We start from the raw sequence: 17,901 nt of genomic DNA, 5'->3' as shown, positions 1-17,901 counted from the left end.
CTGAAGAAAGAGGGTTTTGTCAGAACAGGATAGCAACTGCCAACTTCCAGGGCAGGAGTTAATCTCCAGACCTAAAGCCTTTTATTTCCAGACGCTTTGAGTAGAGGCTGTGATGCAGACACAGAACATCTAAGATAAAAATAAGAGACCTTTCTTATCACTCTCAGGCTGTCTACAAGCACATTTAAATGCCTTCGAGTTCTGACTCAAAAAATGCAGAAATGAATACTTACCCAAACCCCAGACTGACAGGAGCACCACAATCAAAGTCAAACCAAGACATCATGTCACGAATGCAAAGCTGGGCATCAATAAAAGGATCCTGAAGTAATTATTTTGGGGAATGCCATAGGAAGAATTCCAAGCCCAGAACAAAGATTTGCAGAACCTTGCTAAGTAGAAATGTTACGGACTGTTCAGCTGCCAGAAATCAAGAATACTAACTTATCTGTGTCCTGGGGCTGGACAAAGGCAGACAAGGAGCAAGCCTGCCGAGGCAAGGTAACACACCTCTCCTGGGTTCCGAGAGGGACAAGGAGTTCTACAAGGCACAGGGCTTGTTTCTTCTACAAGGCCTCCGTGAAAACCCGGGGATGCTCTCCTACTACTTTCCTGAGTCTTCCCAGAAGTTGGCTGGGTAAACAGCCCACAACTGCAGTACACAATCACTTGTTAAACATCAGATGATATATTTCAGAGAGGGAGAACCTGAACCTATGTTGCTATCTCATATTTTACAGATGACAAACATGCGCTTCAGTGTAGTTAGGTAACTCTTTCAAAAACACACACCTAGTAGGCAGTTGGAGCCGGCATTTCAGCCAGACCTGTGTGGTTGGACAAAATGGCTTGAACACGCATGGACACAGTGTTTTGATATTACACCCGTCACTTCCCCCTCTTCTGTGACATGATAGTCACAGTCACGTCCAGCCACCAGGATAGACCACGGGGATGGGAAAGATCACTACTGGATGAACTGGCCTTGCCCTGAAGGAGTGACTTACTCAATTACACAGTGAGGGAGAAAAGACCTCAGACAGAAACAAATGGCACCCTATAATAAAAGTGAGGGAAGGAGTAGAGCCAGAAGTGTAAGAAGAGCTTGAAGAAAGGAAGCTGTTGAGGGACAGACTGGCCAAAGAAAGTGTCACCGTGAGATGGCTAACTAAAAAAAAAAAGTAGGGTTTGGGGGAGAAGGTGAAAGCACTAAGCAAGGCCAAGCATGACAACAAGGGCACACGGGGCATTCAAGAAAGGCTGAAGAAGATGAAGCAAAGATCAGCTGGCGGAACAGTGCAGAAGCCAGCACATATGTCTGTTTACTGAGCACCTGTAAGTGGCACAATTTTTCTTTCTGATGACTATGGTAGCACTATAAATGTCAAGGGCAGGAATTTCTATTTTGTTAAGTAAGTTAAGTATCTTGGTTCTCTTGCTGTTTGATTATATTTACTCCGAAAATATGATAAATCCTGAATCTGATTTTGTGGGAGGATGTGGGAGGTGCAAGAAAGACATCCATGCAATGCTGCTACTGCTGCTAAATCGCTTCAGTCGTGTCCGACTCTGTGCAACCCCACAGACGGCAGCCCACCAGGCTCCCCCGTCCCTGGGATTCTCCAGGCAAGAACACTGGAGTGGGTTGCCATTTCCTTCTCCAATGCACGAAAGTGAAAAAATAAAGTGAAGTCGCTCAGTCATGTCCGACTCCTAGCGACCCCATGGACTGCAGCCCACCAGGTCCCTCCATCCATGGGATTTTCCAGGCAAGAGTACTGGAGTGGGTTGCCATTGCCTTCTCCATGCAATGGTACAGCCTTAATCTTTTAAATAGAGAGAGAAGTCAAAGTAGCAGAAGCTGAAAGTGGTTTACAACAGCTTCCTAAGGTTTCTGCCTCCTGCTTATCTGCCCCTTAACAAGAAAATCCTTTTCTGTTGACAATCAATCACTCTTGGTATTTATTACCTTAGTGGATAAATATTTACTGCCTTCTCTGGAAAGTCTAGGGGTCTCTGAAACTCACCACTAACCAGGAGCTGTCACTGATGGTTAATGAGCTGCTGCTGGGTCTACAGTTTTAGCTTTATCAAGCACAACAGCAGCCTTGTTTGTTTTTATACCAAAATGCTAGGTTCATTCTTCCTGCCCTGAAAACAGTTCAACCTCAACCAAACTGGCAAGTAGCCAAGAATTACAGGAAAATCAGCAAGCTACAACTAAGGCTGTCCCCAGAAAGATTTCATGTCTCCTCACAAACTGCTCTCTAAACCAAAAATCGGAATAAGAAAAAAGGGGGAACCTAGGTCACACCAAATACATGATACACACACACGTGACCTGGAAAGAGAACTCCATTTAGGGAAATTAGACTTCAAGGCCTCCACTAAATCTGATTTCAGCTTCCACTTAGGGGCAGGACAAAGAGAGACTCAACCCACTTTTGGTGAAATGGTGGCAGGCCCCTGGAAGGGCCAACATCATGCCATTTTATTCAAGACACCTCAACTCTGAGGACCTGCAAGCAGCTCTGGGCTCTCCGGGTGCAAAGTCATAAGAGCAAGTGTGCAGACTCTCCAATGTAAGATCTTGGTTGTGCTTTATAATAAGATCTGCTCCCTTGTCTATGTGTCAGCAAAGTCATTTATTCTCAGGCCTACCTCCTCTTGTATAGTATAAGCAACTAAGGGCAAGGTACATAACTTCCATTTCTATGTCCCTCACAGTACCAAGCAATGCATCGCACAAAGCAGGCCTTCAAGAAAAGACGGTCACATGGATGAGGGAATTGACAACTACAGAGAAAATGGTAAAAATGAAGTTAATACAACTAAACCCAAAACATTAGGGCAGGTGACTTTTTCCTGGTCACAGAAACCTGAAAAACAGCTGAGAGATAAAGAGAGCACCTGGATGGTATTCTGAGCTCATAAGGCTTGATGAAGGGATTGGGAAACCCTCTGGTTATCCACCTCCAATTTTCTCAGCTGAGGAATTTAAAGCACTTAAGCCATCTCAAAAGCCAAACTCCCTTCCTCAAGGTACACAGCTGGGACATGACTGAACGCCCCAGTAATAGTTTTTCAGATATGGGGAATGGGATGAAGCAGGCCCTGGTTTTGTCTCCCATCCACCAGAAATTCCATTAGCAACACCAGGAAGTTTCCTTTTCTGCTTAAAGGACTATGAGACTTAATAAGGCCTAGCTGGAAACACAGCTCCTGGCACCAAGCCTTTTCTCATTTCCTAGATCTTATGTAAATCAAATATTACCTCCTCCTTCCTTAGGATATTTGGTAACCAAACTTTCTTCAGGTCTAAGATTTCATGGTCAAAAACACCAGCAGAAAACTTTAAGACAACTTATCCTTCCCAGAAGATGTAGGGAGTGCAGAAACTTCTGGAACACACACGTCCATAGCCCAAGTAAGATGATGACTGAGGTGGTGAAACTGGAGAGGGAATCACACCAGATGCCAAGGATGCTGGACCTTTCATCACATTATGGCCAACCAAGGCCACACCTGAACCCTGTGGACTCCCACAGGATGACAGCAGTATGTAAACCGACTTCAAAGACACTTTGACCATGGCTCCAAATCATGAAGAAAGCATGAGAGCAAAGCAAAGGTGGGCAGGCAGACCCTACTCTGTATGCCTAACGTCTAGGGGAGAAAATGCTGGAAGGGCCTCTGAGAAAGCATCCCATCACAGCAAGAAGTCAGTGCAGGCTACTGTACCTCTCAGGAAAAAAGGCAGCAGGTACCAATATCCTATTTTATATTCACCATTCCGAAGTCCTTCACTTTGCTCAAGATGCATATCCTTGGCAAGGCGTGCTCAGTATTATAGAAAAGGAGGCACTGACCACTGAGAGACACAATAAAGCATCATTCTTGCAAAGAATTCAAGGTTTATAAACTACTTTCACATCTCTCTTCGTTGTTCCTTACATCAGCTGATGATGGGGCCAGGCAGTTTCCACCACTCCCACTTGCCGGACAGTACACCGAAGGTCTGAGAATGCTAGGTGACCTAGGGCTAGACCGACGGTTTCTAACTGAAGGGGCAGAGGTCTTCCCGTAGAATCCCAGTGAGTGACTGCCTACAGGCAGACTTCCCTGCAAGCTAGACTCTGTCAGGGCTCTGGCACTCTACCACTCCTTCTCATGACCCTGGGCCAGTTACTTCACCTCTCTGAGCCTGCACTACTTCTATCAGCATCACCCAGAGGCCGCTCCAAGGCAGCTATTTGTGTGATAAGATGCTCACATGGTTGAAGAAGTTTACGGTCTCTTTTAGAGATTCACGGTGCATGTGCTTTACAGTTAAGCCTCGGAAGGGTCCCACAGTTAAGCAGCTTCTTTAACCCTAAGCCTCCTACACTTCAAACAGCACAGCCTTTCTTACTGAACATTTGTTCATAGAATCATTATCTTATCGCGTCTTTCAGCCTCCAAATTCTATTTTCCATCTCTACTCATCAGTCGTGAACTGCTCCCCGCCCCCATACTGTACCCTGAGGGCAGGCGTAGTCAGTCAGGCTCTGGATGGGGGACACTGCTCTGGACAGCTGAAAGACAAGCCATGCGGGCTGGTCTCCTCTATTCCCCGTGTTTCTCTGAACCTCTGTGCAATCTCTGATAAGAACAGGATTTTCCCAAAACCTCTCCCTACACAATCAGAAGTTAATCTTTCACTTTATATACTGGGCAGAGGCTAGAAATGGATGCATGTATCCCCCACCCCCTAAAAAAAAGACAAAGATTTCAGAGGGATAAAGGAGAGGACTGCCATGATTAAAACTTCACCACTAGAGCTGTTCAAGTGAAAAAAGAAAGACCTGTGGTTGGAAGAGCACTTTTCGATACTCATAGGACTGAAGGGTATCGCTGGGTAGTATAACTTTTCTAAAGTGGTGTAACTCTTCTGGATAATTCCTTATGAAAACAGAAGAACTGTCATAATTAGCTGAATTTTCTCATTAGATTTTTACCTCTAGATCCAAATTAAATTTTCACATGCAAGATCCTCTCCTGTAATATTAAGGAATTATTGTCAAGTTTTTAGGGTGTGGTATGGGAGAGCGGTTATGTTCTGGAACAAAGTTCTTTTATCTTGTAGAGATTCAAATGGAACTATTTATGGTTGAGATGATAGAAGTCTGCAACTTGCTTCAAAATAATTGCAGTGGGGATGAATGAAAGTGAAAGTAGATATAGGTAAAAACAAGACTGGCCAAAATGCTAAATTGCTGAAGTTAGGAGGTAGGTACGTAGGTACTTCATTGTATTATATCATTCTCTTTAGCGTTATTTTTGTAAATGTTTAAAATGCTCCATAGTAAAATAAATAAAGGATCTTATTCTGAATAATGTCCATTTTTTACCCTAAATAATATTAAGTTTAGAAAGCCCTAAAAGAACTAGGGAACACCAAAAGCTTGAGTAACAAAAGAACATAAAGTGACATTGATCAAAATTAAAAACAGCTGTATTTTAAAGGACACCATCAACAAAATGGGAAAAAATCAACAGAGAACAGGGAAAAAATATTTGCAAACCATTTATCTGATAAGATATTAGATAATGATATCAGATAAGTATTAACTGTGGGATTCTTCAGAGGCTTAACTGTAGAACACATGTATCATGAATCTCCACAAGAGATGGTAGAAGACTCTGGCCAAGAGAAGGCAGACTCTGTGGGCCTCTTACAGCAGAAATGACTGTCTCAGAGCCACCTCTAAGCCAGCTCAAGTAATTGGCCCCGGGTCATGAGAATCAGAGGTAGCATGGCTAGGTGTAGAGTGCCAGAACCCTAACAAAGTCTGGTTTTAAAGGAAAATCTCTCCTTGAGCACTCACTCACTGGGATTCCATGGGAAGGCTGCTGTCCCTTCAGTCAGATAAGACTGCTTATTTTAAAATAAGCCAAGGATTGAACAGGCATTTCTCCCAAGAATATAAGCAAATGACCAATAAGAACACAAACAGATGCTCAGCATTACTAGTTATTCAGTTCAGTCACTCAATCGTGTCCGACTCTTTGCGACCCCGTGAATCGCAGCACGCTCCTCCTGCCCCCAATCCCTCCCAGCATCAGAGTCTTTTCCAATGAGTCAACTCTTCGCATGAGGTGGCCAAAGTACTGGAGTTTCAGCTTCAGCATCATTCCCTCCAAAGAAAGCCCAGGGCTCATCTCCTTCAGAATAGACTGGTTGGATCTCCTTGCAGTCCAGGGGACTCTCAAGAGTCTTCTCCAACACCACAGTTCAAAAGCATCAATTCTTCGGCGCTCAGCCTTCTTCACAGAACCACAATGGGATGCACCCACCAGGATGGTTATGATTATTAAAAAAAAAAAAAAAGGCAACAGTGTTAAAGAGTATGTGGAGAAGCTAAAATCCTCACAAATTGGTAGTAGGGATATATAATGGGGCAGCCGCTATGAAAAACAGTTCCTCAAAAGTTAAACAGTGATCATATGACTTAGCAATTCCACTTCTAGGTATATAACCAAGAGAAAGAAAACATATGTCCACTCAAAACTTGTATATTCATGTTCAAAGCAGCATTATTCATAATAAACCAAAGTGGAAAGAGCCCAAATGTCCATCAGTGAAGAACTAAATGTGTTACATACATACAATGGAATATTCATTGGCCATAAAAAAGGAATAACATATGGCAGCAACATGGATGGACCTAAAGACCATCATACTGAGTGAAGTCAGAGACAAACGTCATATACCACTTATATGCGCAATCTAAAAAATTGATACAAATGAACTTATTTGCAAAACATAAATAGTCACAGATGCAGAAAACAAACTTATGGTTACCAGTAGGAAATACACTGGAAGATTAGGATTGGCAAATACACACTACTATATATAAAATAGATAACTAATAAGGACCTACTGTATAGTACAGGGAAATTGTCTCAATATTCTGTAATACCTACATGGGGAAAAAAATCTAAAAAAGGAGTGGATATAGGTATATGTACTCTTTGGAAGGACTGATGCTAAAGCTGAAACTCCAGTACTTTGGCCACCTCATGCGAAGAGTTGACTCACTGGAAAAGACTCTGATGCTGGGAGGGATTGGGGGCAGGAGGAGAAGGGGACGACAGAGGATGGGATGGCTCGATGGCATCACTGACTCAATGTACATGAGTTTGGGTGAACTCCGGGAGTCGGTGATGGACAGGGAGGCCTGGTGTGCTGCGATTCATGGGGTTGCAAAGAGTCAGACACGACTGAGCGACTGAACTGAACTGAACTGATAACTGATTTACTTTGCTGTACAGCAGAAATGAACACCAGCTTCCCTGATGGCTCAGCAGTAAAGAATCCATCTGCAATGCAGGAGACATGGGTTCAATCCCTGGATCGGGAAGCGCCCCTGGAGGAGGAAATGGCAACCCACTCCAGTATTCTTGTCTAGAAAAAATGCCATAGACAGAGGAGCCTGGCAGTCAATGGGGTCACAAAGAGTCAGACACAACTGAGCAAATAAGCACACATGCACGGAGAAACACAACACTGTAAATCAACTATACTCCAATGAAAATTTTTTAAAAAGGAGTGGCTTACTGACATGTTACAACATGGATGAATCTTGAAAACACAATGCTAAGTGAAAGAAGCCAGTCATAAAACAGCACATGGTATATGATTCCATTTACATGAATTGATCAAAATGGACAAGTCCACAGAGACAGAAAGTCAATTAGTGGTTGCCAGGGATTTGAGGGATCTTGGAAGGAGGGGTGGGAATGACTGCTGATAACAGCACTTCTTTTGTAATTGATGAAAATGTTCTGAAAGTAGATAGTGGTGATGGTGGCCCAAACTTGTGAATACACTAGAACTCACTGAATTGTATATTCCAAGAGAGTGAATTGTATGGTATGTGAATTACATCTCAGTAAAGCCGTATTAGGTCTGGCATCCTGCAATCCATAGGGTCGTAAAGAGTTGGATGTGACTGAGTGACTCAACAACAAAAGCTGTATTAAAAAAATAAAATAAAAGCAAGCCTCAGAAAGCATTCTCAACTCAGAAGAGGAAGTACCAAATGGAGGTTGGGGACTGGTGTTAAGAAGCCTCAGGGAGCCCCTCAGCTCAGTAAGTACATTGTGAGCTGAGAGCAGCCAGATCTTCAAGTGGCAGCGCTGGGGACAGAATGAACGATGATCCAAAACCCCCCCTCTCTTCCTTGCTCAAGAGAGTACAATGGTGTGTATATCAGAGTAACAGCATATACCCTAACTTACCTGCTCTAAGAATAAATAATTTCACACTTTACTATTAGAAACCAATTGTTTTGCAGCCAATTAAGCTGATCATGGGGGCCTGGTGCAAAGGCTGCAAACAGCAGCCTCCTCGGTAGTGTATGCAGCCTGTTGCCTGTGCGCAAAGGTTGCTCAAAGGGATCCTGGAGACAGCCCTTTCCAGGACCTTCAAGACTGGCATGCTGTCCCCAGTCAAGGTTCCAGACAGGTAGGCTCAGTGTCTTTGGAAGGCCTCAGTGGCCAGTGGCCTTCCAAAGGGCATAGTGGTCAGGGTCCACGTTGGCCAAATTATAATGTCTATCCGCACCAAGCAGCAGAAAAAGGAGCATATGACCAAAGCCCTCCTTGGGGCCAAGTTCAAGCTCCCTGGCCATCAGAAGGTCCACGTCTCCAAGAAGTGGGGATTCACTAAGTTTAATGAGGATGAAAACATGGGAACAGAAGAGTGGCTCACCCCAGATGGCTGTGGGGTCAAATACATCCCTAATATTGGCCCCGTGCACTCGTGAGAGCCATGGTGCTGTCTCCTCCTTACTCATACTCACCAGTAAGTCCTACTTTCCTGTCCAAAATAAAATGGCGAAAAAACACCTCTCACCTGATTGCCAAGGGGGATGGTATGTAAAGTGGTTCATGTTCAGTTTGGACAAGGAGTAAACCAAAATGTATTCTTAAATCCCTCCACCAAAAATAAGTCTTGCGTCAGTAAGGGAATGGAGAAGCCTTAATGTTCACCAGAGCTAAAATAATTAATAATAACAACAACAAAGGTTAACATTTGCCCAGTAATTACTATGTGGCAGGTACTGCCTATAGGCTAGGTGCTAATATCCCATTTTACAGATGAGGATACTGAGTTAACTAACTAGCCCAAGGTTATATGGAAGTAATCTGGCTCTAGAGTCTGCACTCTTCAACAATGCCAGTTTCAAGCATCTCTTCTTCTGGGATACTACCATGGAAGGGTGGTAGTTTGGGCTTGAAATTAAACTCGTGTGCCTCACAGCGACTGGCCAACAGCTCCAGGCACCTGCCTGACATTCTCGAGGGGACCACAAACCACTTCTTTTGGCAGATGGGCAGGCATTTCTACCCTCCTCTGGCTACAGGCCCACTGCCCTTGGGTGAATCCTGCTCCACAGCAAAGGGAGCAACCAGTTTGCAGACAGGGAGGAGACCTCTAGGCCTTTGAGGAAGTAAACCGAAATGGTCTCTAGAAGCCTGTGTTAAGAATCAGAAGACACATCTTCAAGGACAAGCAGAAGGCGCCAGTGAAGAAATGTTACTCACGTGTGTGGGGAAGTAAGCCCTCCTAATGGGAATGTGAGCTGATACAACCGTGTTGGGAAGCAACTTGGCAGTGTTGGCCCCGAATTCCAAATGTCCACACGTTATAACCCCATAACCCCTAATTCCACTTCTAGGAATCTAACAAATTGCAGACAGAAATAAGTGCAACAATGGTCACTATAGCACAGTGTGAAAATGCAGAACCTTGGACACAATGTATGTTCATTAATGGAGGAGTGGTTAAATAACTTTTGATCTCAAGCAGTAACATACAGGCATTAAAAAAAAAATCACGAGGCATACACGCCATATGAAAAGAAGTCTACAATATATGAAGGTTTAAAAGAAGTGCATATTGTTAAAATACTACATGTAAAGTATCCATTTTTGTTTCAAAAACAAATGAAAGATTCTATTCAATACTCTAATGGCTCACATGGGAAAAGAGTCTAAAAAATAGTGGATATGTGTATATGTATAACTGATTTGCTCTGCTATACACCTGAAACACAATATTGTAAATTCAATAAAATTACATACTCCAATAAAATTTAAAAAATAAATGAAAGAAAACAAAGAATGCTACCCATACCAACAATTTCATGTATTTTATGTGTATATAAATTTATACATAGGAGTTATATTGCTGTATCTATAAATATGCAGCATAAGCAGAAAAACCACCAAAAATACACACCAAACCACAAACTTTCAATTTTTCCCCTAAGTATTTTTGTATTTCTCTGTTACTTATCATTGTTATGAGCCATTATTATTTTTGTGTAATTAAAAACTGATATGAAAACGTAACTTAAAGCCCAAAGAAAAGCAGCAATCGGGTCTAAAAAAGGCAATGGAGAGACAGCCAGAGTGGACCTTCTTCTGAATCAGGCCAGAGCAGGTTTTCTGCTCCTCACCCCCATCCACCACAGCAGCAGCAGCAAGAGGATTTGCATATTTGAAAACAAGGGGCTCAAGAAAATAGAAAGAAGTACACAGGATGAACTTCTTACACTATTCAACTCTATATTTAAGTCCCAAAGAGCTACAGTGCTCCAACATCCCAGTGCAGAAAGCCAAATATTAACGTTCTCTCCCAAATAAACCACAAATATGTAAATCCAATCGATAAACTAAGCTATGGTGCTTTCATTCTGTGTTTGATTGGTTAACACAACCAGAGTGAAATTGCCAGGTGAAATCTTAGATGAGGAATATAATTTTTAAATGGGGAACAAATAACAGTTATGAGAAATATGATTATTTTCTCCATGAACAGCATGCTTCTGATCTATAAGAATGTATAATAAAAGTGTTACAACATAATCCGTCTTGCTCCATATTTAAAAATCAAAACAGATATTTTTTTATAACTTCACTCTAAGATCCACGATTCCAAGCCACAAATATTCTTACAACATCTTACATTCACTCTCATCTCTTCCGAAACAAATTTAAATTCTTTAAAACACCTAAGATTGTGAATCAAAACTGAGCCGTGACACTATGAGAGTGACGATGGCACCAGGAATAGAAGATACACAGCTCATCTGCTGTCCCACAGAGGAAAGTATGGAAAGATGAAAACCAAAAGTAAATAAATCCGGCTATGGGAATGTAGCTGAGTGAGTGAGAGGATCCAAAAAAACCCCATCCAGGCAAGACTCACAAGTATGAAAGGATGACGGACTTTAATTCCCACACTGGGAAAGCCCAGAATTGTATCAACAAGCTGCAGAATTCAATAGAATGCGGTTTGTTTCCCTTTTCCTTACCTCCCAGGTTGCAGTATTCTGGATTTATTGTATTTCTTTGTTTGTGGTTTCCACATTGCATGTGGGTTTTTGGCCAGACTTTGCTCCACCTAGTGGATCTGTAAAGGATGGGCCAAAAGGGCGGTGCCCACGGCTGTCTGCTGTGTGCTGCTGAGCAGACAGGTCACCCAGATCCACTGTCACCACTCCTTGTCACCCAGTGGCCACGCTGTGTGGTCAGAGTAGGCTTCAGTGGCTCCAACAAAGCCTACCATTGAGGCTGCAGGGCAAAGAATGAACCCGCGTCACTGGACTACCTGGTCTTCACGGTCCCTCAAACATCAGTCCAGCTACTTAGGCAAGAAAGAACGAGGCCCTCAGGTGCGTGACTTGGCCAGGCATTCTACAGCAGTTGGAATTTTAAATCCAAAGCCATCTAAGTTCCCCACAGCACCCACAGAGTAGTCAGCCTGTGCCCGGTATCCACAGATGAGCTGCGTCCTGGGGCCTGGCAAAAGGACTCTCCTCCAGACACAGCCCCGCTGAGGTCCAGGACCGTAAGCTTCCATCGTGGCGACAGGAGGACATCTAATGGTTTCTACAGGCTGAGCGTGTGTGAGAACTAACATTTGTGAGGCCAAAAATGAGAGGAGAGTGAAGACTTGGAATGAGCAAAGGAAAAAGTTCTAAGAACATGACTCAGTTCAGAGTGATTACGGGACCATGGAGGACACAGAAAAGGAAGTGACTGGCCATCCCGCTTTCACTGGGGAGAAAACAAACATGTTCTTAAAGTGAAACCACAAGGGTAGACCAAAGTGAGAGGAAAGAAAGTTCAAGATGGGGTGACTGAGGGAGGCTCACCTGCTTACTGAACCACAGACTGAAAAAAATGTGCTTTTGTCAAAACTGTTGATGTTGGCTGACAAAGCGAAGCTGACTGGTAACGCACGTCAACACGACAGAGACTAATCAAGATTCAGGACATCAAAGCTTTAAACTGTCCCACCTGAAATTTGTTGTCAGAGGTTATCTCACACACATCTCTTTATAGGAAAGCAAATCCCAAGATGCTGAACAGGAGCTGGTAAGGGGAAAGCAGGTACCACACAAGGGTTCCTCCACCTTGGCACTACTGATATTTTGGGCCAGACAATTCTCTGTTGTGGGGGGACTACCCTCAACGTTTAGCAGCACCCCTGGCCTTCACACAACAGACGCCAGTAATGCTCCTGAGTTATGACAATCACATGTTTCCAGGGACTTCCCTGGTGGTTCAGCGGTTAAGAAACTCTCATGCAATGCTGGGTATGTGGGTTCCATTCCTGGTCAGGGAACTAAGATCCCATGTGCCCTGGAGCAAGCCCACACACCATAATAACTGAGCCTGAGTACTTCAACAAGAAAGCCAGAGTGCCACAACTAGGGCTCGATGCAGCCAAAAATAAATACTTAAAAAAAAAAAAAATAGATTCCAGACACTGACAAATGTCCTCAGGAAAAATTGTTCCCAATTGAGAAGACCACTCTACATAGGTTCACCATGAAAAGTTACCTACACAAGTAAAAGATCAGAATTGAACTTAAACTCAGACATAGAACAGGATCAAGGAAGTCACTTGAAACTCCCCAAATCTCAGTTTCTGAACCTAGTTTGAGAGGTAACACCAACTTACCAATCACAATGAACTCTGAGGACCCTCAAAAATAATAGTAGTGGTGAAGTGAAGTCGCTCAGTCATGTCCAACTCTTTGCAACCCCATGGACTGTAGCCTACCAGGGTCCTCTGTCCATGGGATAAGTATTATTATATTTAATAACCATTAAGTATACTCCAAAAGCTTTACATACAGTATGTCTTTTCACCTCCCAACAAATCTATAAGGTACATGCTATTACTATCCCCATTTTACAGATGAGGAAACTGAGGCACAAAAAAGTTAAATACTTTGCTCAAGGATAGTAAGTGGAAGAATCAAGTTTGGAACTCACATAGTCTGCCCCCACAACCCATGACTCCACCACTACATTAGACCATATTCCAGCTCCACACTGGAAAACTGTTAGATGTGCATTATCTAATAGGTGGTCAGTAGCCACAATATCCGGAGAAAGCAATGGCACCCCACTCCAGTACTCTTGCCTGGAAAATCCCGTGGACAGAGGAGCCTGGAAGGCTGCAGTCCATGGGGTCGATGAGGGTTGGACACGACTGAGCGACTTCACTTTCACTTTTCACTTTCATGCATTGGAGAAGGAAATGGCAACCCACTCCAGTGTTCTTGCCTGGAAAATCCCAGGGACGGGGGAGCCTGGCGGGTTGCCGTCTATGGGGTCGCACAGAGTCGGATACGACTGAAGCGACTTAGCAGCAGCAGCAGCCACAATATCATACCATATCATTCCAGACTTCTGGAAAACAGTCTGGCAGTTTCTCAAAAGGTTACACAAAGACTTATTAGACCCAGCAATTTCACTATTAGGTATATACCCAAGAGAAATGAAAACATATCTACATAAAAACGTGTACATGCATGTACACAGCAGCATTATTCATAATAGCCCAAAAGGGGAAACAGCCCAAATGTCCATCAACTGATGACTGGATAAATAAAATGTGGTACATTCATACAAATGAATATTGGCCATAAAAAAGGGAATGAAATGCTGATACATGCAAATAAATACCAATAGATCAACATGGAAGAAACTTGAAAACATGATGCTAAGTCAAAGAAGCCAGTTACAAAGGACCACGTGGTATATGACTCTATTTATACAGAATGTCCACAATGGGCAAATCCAAAGAGACAGAAGGTAGATTAGCAGTTGCAGGGGCCGGAGGAGGAAGGGGTATAATGGGGAAGGGCTGCTAATGGTTATGCAGTTTCTGTGTGGAGCGACGAAAATGTTCTAAAATTACATAGTAGAGATGCTTACACAACCCTGTGACTTACTGAAAAAATATATTTTCTGTACACTTTAAAAGTATGAATCCTTTGCCAAGTGAATTCTCTCTCAATAAAGTTGATATGAAAAAATTAAATGTCATTAAAAATTCAGTTTCTCAGTTATCCTAGTCACATTTTAAGTGTTTAGTAGCCACACATGGACAGCACAGATACAGATGATTTCCAACATCATATAAGTTCTACTGGACAGCACTGCTTCAACAATGGATAAAAGGCCTCCTTACCATCTAACTGCAGCCCACCTTTCAAGTCTCAACCTACTCTCACAGTCCTCTGCACACCCACAGGCAAAGCTTCCACCACAGACTGTGTGCCTCTTCCAAAAACTCCATTCCCACTCTTTCATACTGGAATAACCACCACCCCCCCCCAACTTCCTGGTCCACAGACATCCTACTTAATCTTATCAACCTAGAAAGCCCTGTCCAAATGCCTCTCCCTCTATGAAGCATTCCCTAAATCCCCACCTTCCCCCAGTCCTAGCCATGGTTCCCATAGTCCTTTGCATGCACTCCCATTATAGGGACTCGTTACAATCCTTAAGACCCTTGGACAGCAAGGAGATCAAACCAGTTGACCCTAAAGGAAATCAGTCCTGAATAGTCACTGGAAGGACGGATGCTGAAGCTCCAATACTTTGGCCGCCTGATGCAAAGAGCTGATTCATTGGAGAAGACCCTGATGCTGGGAAAAACTGAAGGCAGGAAGAGAAGGGGACGACAGAGGATGAGATGGTTGGATGGCATCACTGATTCAATGGACATGAGTTGGAGCAAACTCTGGGAGATAGCGAAGGACAGGGAAGCCTAGCATGCTGCAGTCCATGGGGTCGCAGAGTCAGATATCACTGAGCAACTGAACAACCATTACAGCACTGATCCCTCCAGATTACAAATCAGTGTTTGTTATCTGTCTTTCTCACAAGATTATCATCTCCTTGAGGACAGGAAGCTGGTTACTCATTTGAGGGTTCCCAGTGCCTAATGGCACCCCACTCTAGTACTCTTGCCTGGAAAATCCCATGGGTGGAGGAGCCTGGTAGGCTGCAGTCCATGGGGTCGCTAAGAGTCAGACACGACTGAGAGACTTCATTTTCACTTTCATGCATTGGAGAAGGAAATGGCACCCCACTCCAGTACTCTTGCCAGGAGAATCCCAGGGACAGGGGAGCCTGGTAGGCTGCTGTCCATGAGGTCGCACAGAGTCAGACATGACTGAAGCGACTTAGCAGCAGCAGCAGCAGTGCCTAGGAATAATAATAGCCTGCTGCAAAGAACGAACGTTTCAGTACATGTTTGCTGGAGTCTACTGAAAGGATTTACATAAGCAACTCGTGGTGTTGATTTTAGACAACTGCTCACTTTGGTGTGTAAAATAGGCTAAGAAAGAGAAAGAAAGAGGATAAGAATTTGAAAGTCTCATAACTCACTATTCTACAAGAAGGAATGAGGGTGGTCGCACTATAATGCTGTAGTTAGGAAAGAAGAGTGGAGCAGGGCTTCTGGACTGAGAACTAGGGCAGCAGAAACAAGTAATGGTGGGGGGAAGGGATACACTATTGGGGGGGGGTGGTGGGAAAAAACAAACCATGACCTAGGGCCCCTGTCCAACTCAAAGTTTGAAGCATGGCAGAGGGAAGGTAAGGACCACATCTCTACAGATTTGCGCCCAACCTATCGGTTGGATCACTTTATGGAAAAAGACATTTCTACTAAAGCTTTAAACACTACAGTCAGATTTTTCCAGTTGAATCTAACCAACAAGAAAAAGAAAGAAACTCTGTATCTCCATCATAATTCAACTGAAAGAGACAAATGTCAAGGCCTTCCTGTTTGGAGACCCACAGCTTTTTTATTCTTTATAGATTCACAGAATCACATCTGAGTTGCAAAGATCTACAGGAGAATTAAGTCTAAGTTCCTAATCACAGAAAGAATTAAACTGATGAACTTATCTGGGCCAGGATGGCAGGAAATAATTGTTCCAGTGCAGAACTGGAACCAGAGAAAGAAAGCTGCCAAATATTATCTGATATGAAATGTAGGTTTTTAAAAGAGATTGTATTATGAAAAAGAATTTATCTGTATATACATATATACATGTGTGTGTTTATATACACGTATGTATATACCCATGTATGTGTGTGTGCACATGTTTCTATACACACACACACGTGTGTGTGTTAATCACTCAGTCTTGTCTGACTCTTTGCGATCCTATGAACTGTAGCCCACCAGGCTCCTCTGTCCATGGAATTCTCCAGGCAAGAATACTGGAGTGGGTGGCCATTTCCTTCTCCAGGGATCTTCCTGATCCAGGGACTTGGGTCTTCTGCATTGCAGGCAGATTCTTTACTGTCTGAGCAACCAGGGAGCTGAGATACACACACATATATACATAACTGAATCACTTTGCTGTACACCAGAAACTAACACAACATTGTAAATAAATTCAGTTCAGTTCAGTTGCTCAGTCGTGTCCGACTCTTTGCGACCCCATGAATCGCAGCACGCCAGGCCTCCCTGTCCATCACCAACTCCTGGAGTTCACTCAAACTCATGTCCATTAGTGGAGTCGGTAATGCCATCCAGCCATCTCATCCTCTGTCATCCCCTTCTCCTCCTGCCGCCAATCCCTCCCAGCATCAGAGTCTTTTCCAATGAGTCAACTATTCACATGAGGTGGCCAAAGTATTGGAGTTTCAGCTTTAGCATCAGTCCTTCCAACACCCAGGACTGATCTCCTTTAGAATGGACTTTAATTAAAAAGATTGTATCTGATAGAGCCATGTCAAGAGAAAAAAAATGCAATGAGGTACCCATACCACTTTCAATACGGAAAGAGTACAGAGAGTCCTCCTCAATTCAGAGCTAGCCAGAAGCTACTTGTTGAAACAAGGACAGCAAGTACCTGAAGAACATCCTATACCAAGTGGTCTCTAATTTTTTTTTTTCTTCACTGATTTCTGTAAACCAAAAAAAAAAAAAAAAAATCAACAAAAACCAAAAACTAAATTAACTAAATTGTGGGGGATTCAGAGTTAATTATTATAGAGTAACTTCCATTTCAAAGGTCAAAATTCACAAAACAATTCTCACCATAGATACTGAGAAAGAGAGTCTGTAAGATGAAGGCAGGAGTGTTCGGGGGAAAGGGTCAGGGGGATAGACTACTCATTTCAGAAACTTCCCCTTCTCTGCAGGACCTGTAACAACCTAATAGCTGCCGTCCAGTGTTAGCATCCATCCAAACGGAACAAAGTACAAAAGCCGCCCTGTCCCCCAAGTAAGAATCGGAAGTGCCAGAGAGATGATAAGCAAACAGCCTGTGATCCACAAATGGCAACGAGGGCATTACACTGAGGATCCCTCCCACATCTTCTCTCCACCTCCTAGGCTTCCATGACCTGGGAAGGAACCGCCATTTTCCATTCGGTTAAAGAAATGGATCTGGTTCCCACCAGATGCCAATCACTGCTCTCCACTAGGGAGATGCAGTCCACAGGCCCAGGGAACCCAGCTCCAAAGCCTGCACTGTTCCTAAATCAACCCCCTAGTAATGCTAATTACTGGTTATTGGGAAC

The 17,901-nt window shown here is 43.4% G+C and overlaps 1 protein-coding gene and 1 pseudogene across 1 annotated transcript in view; one reads left to right on the top strand and one right to left on the bottom strand.

The window, feature by feature from the left end:
* WBP1L (WW domain binding protein 1 like) overlaps window positions 1-17,901 on the bottom strand; it is a 58,566-nt gene that overhangs the window by 38,683 nt on the left and 1,982 nt on the right. The window lies entirely within an intron of this gene.
* Window positions 8,334-8,456, top strand: LOC112444555 (uncharacterized; annotated as a pseudogene).

The sequence above is a fragment of the Bos taurus genome, chromosome 26, assembly GCF_002263795.3.
Source record: "Bos taurus isolate L1 Dominette 01449 registration number 42190680 breed Hereford chromosome 26, ARS-UCD2.0, whole genome shotgun sequence".
NCBI lineage: Eukaryota > Metazoa > Chordata > Mammalia > Artiodactyla > Bovidae > Bos > Bos taurus.
Note: the sequence above shows the minus strand (reverse complement) of the source record. Positions and strands in the feature narration are given on the sequence as shown.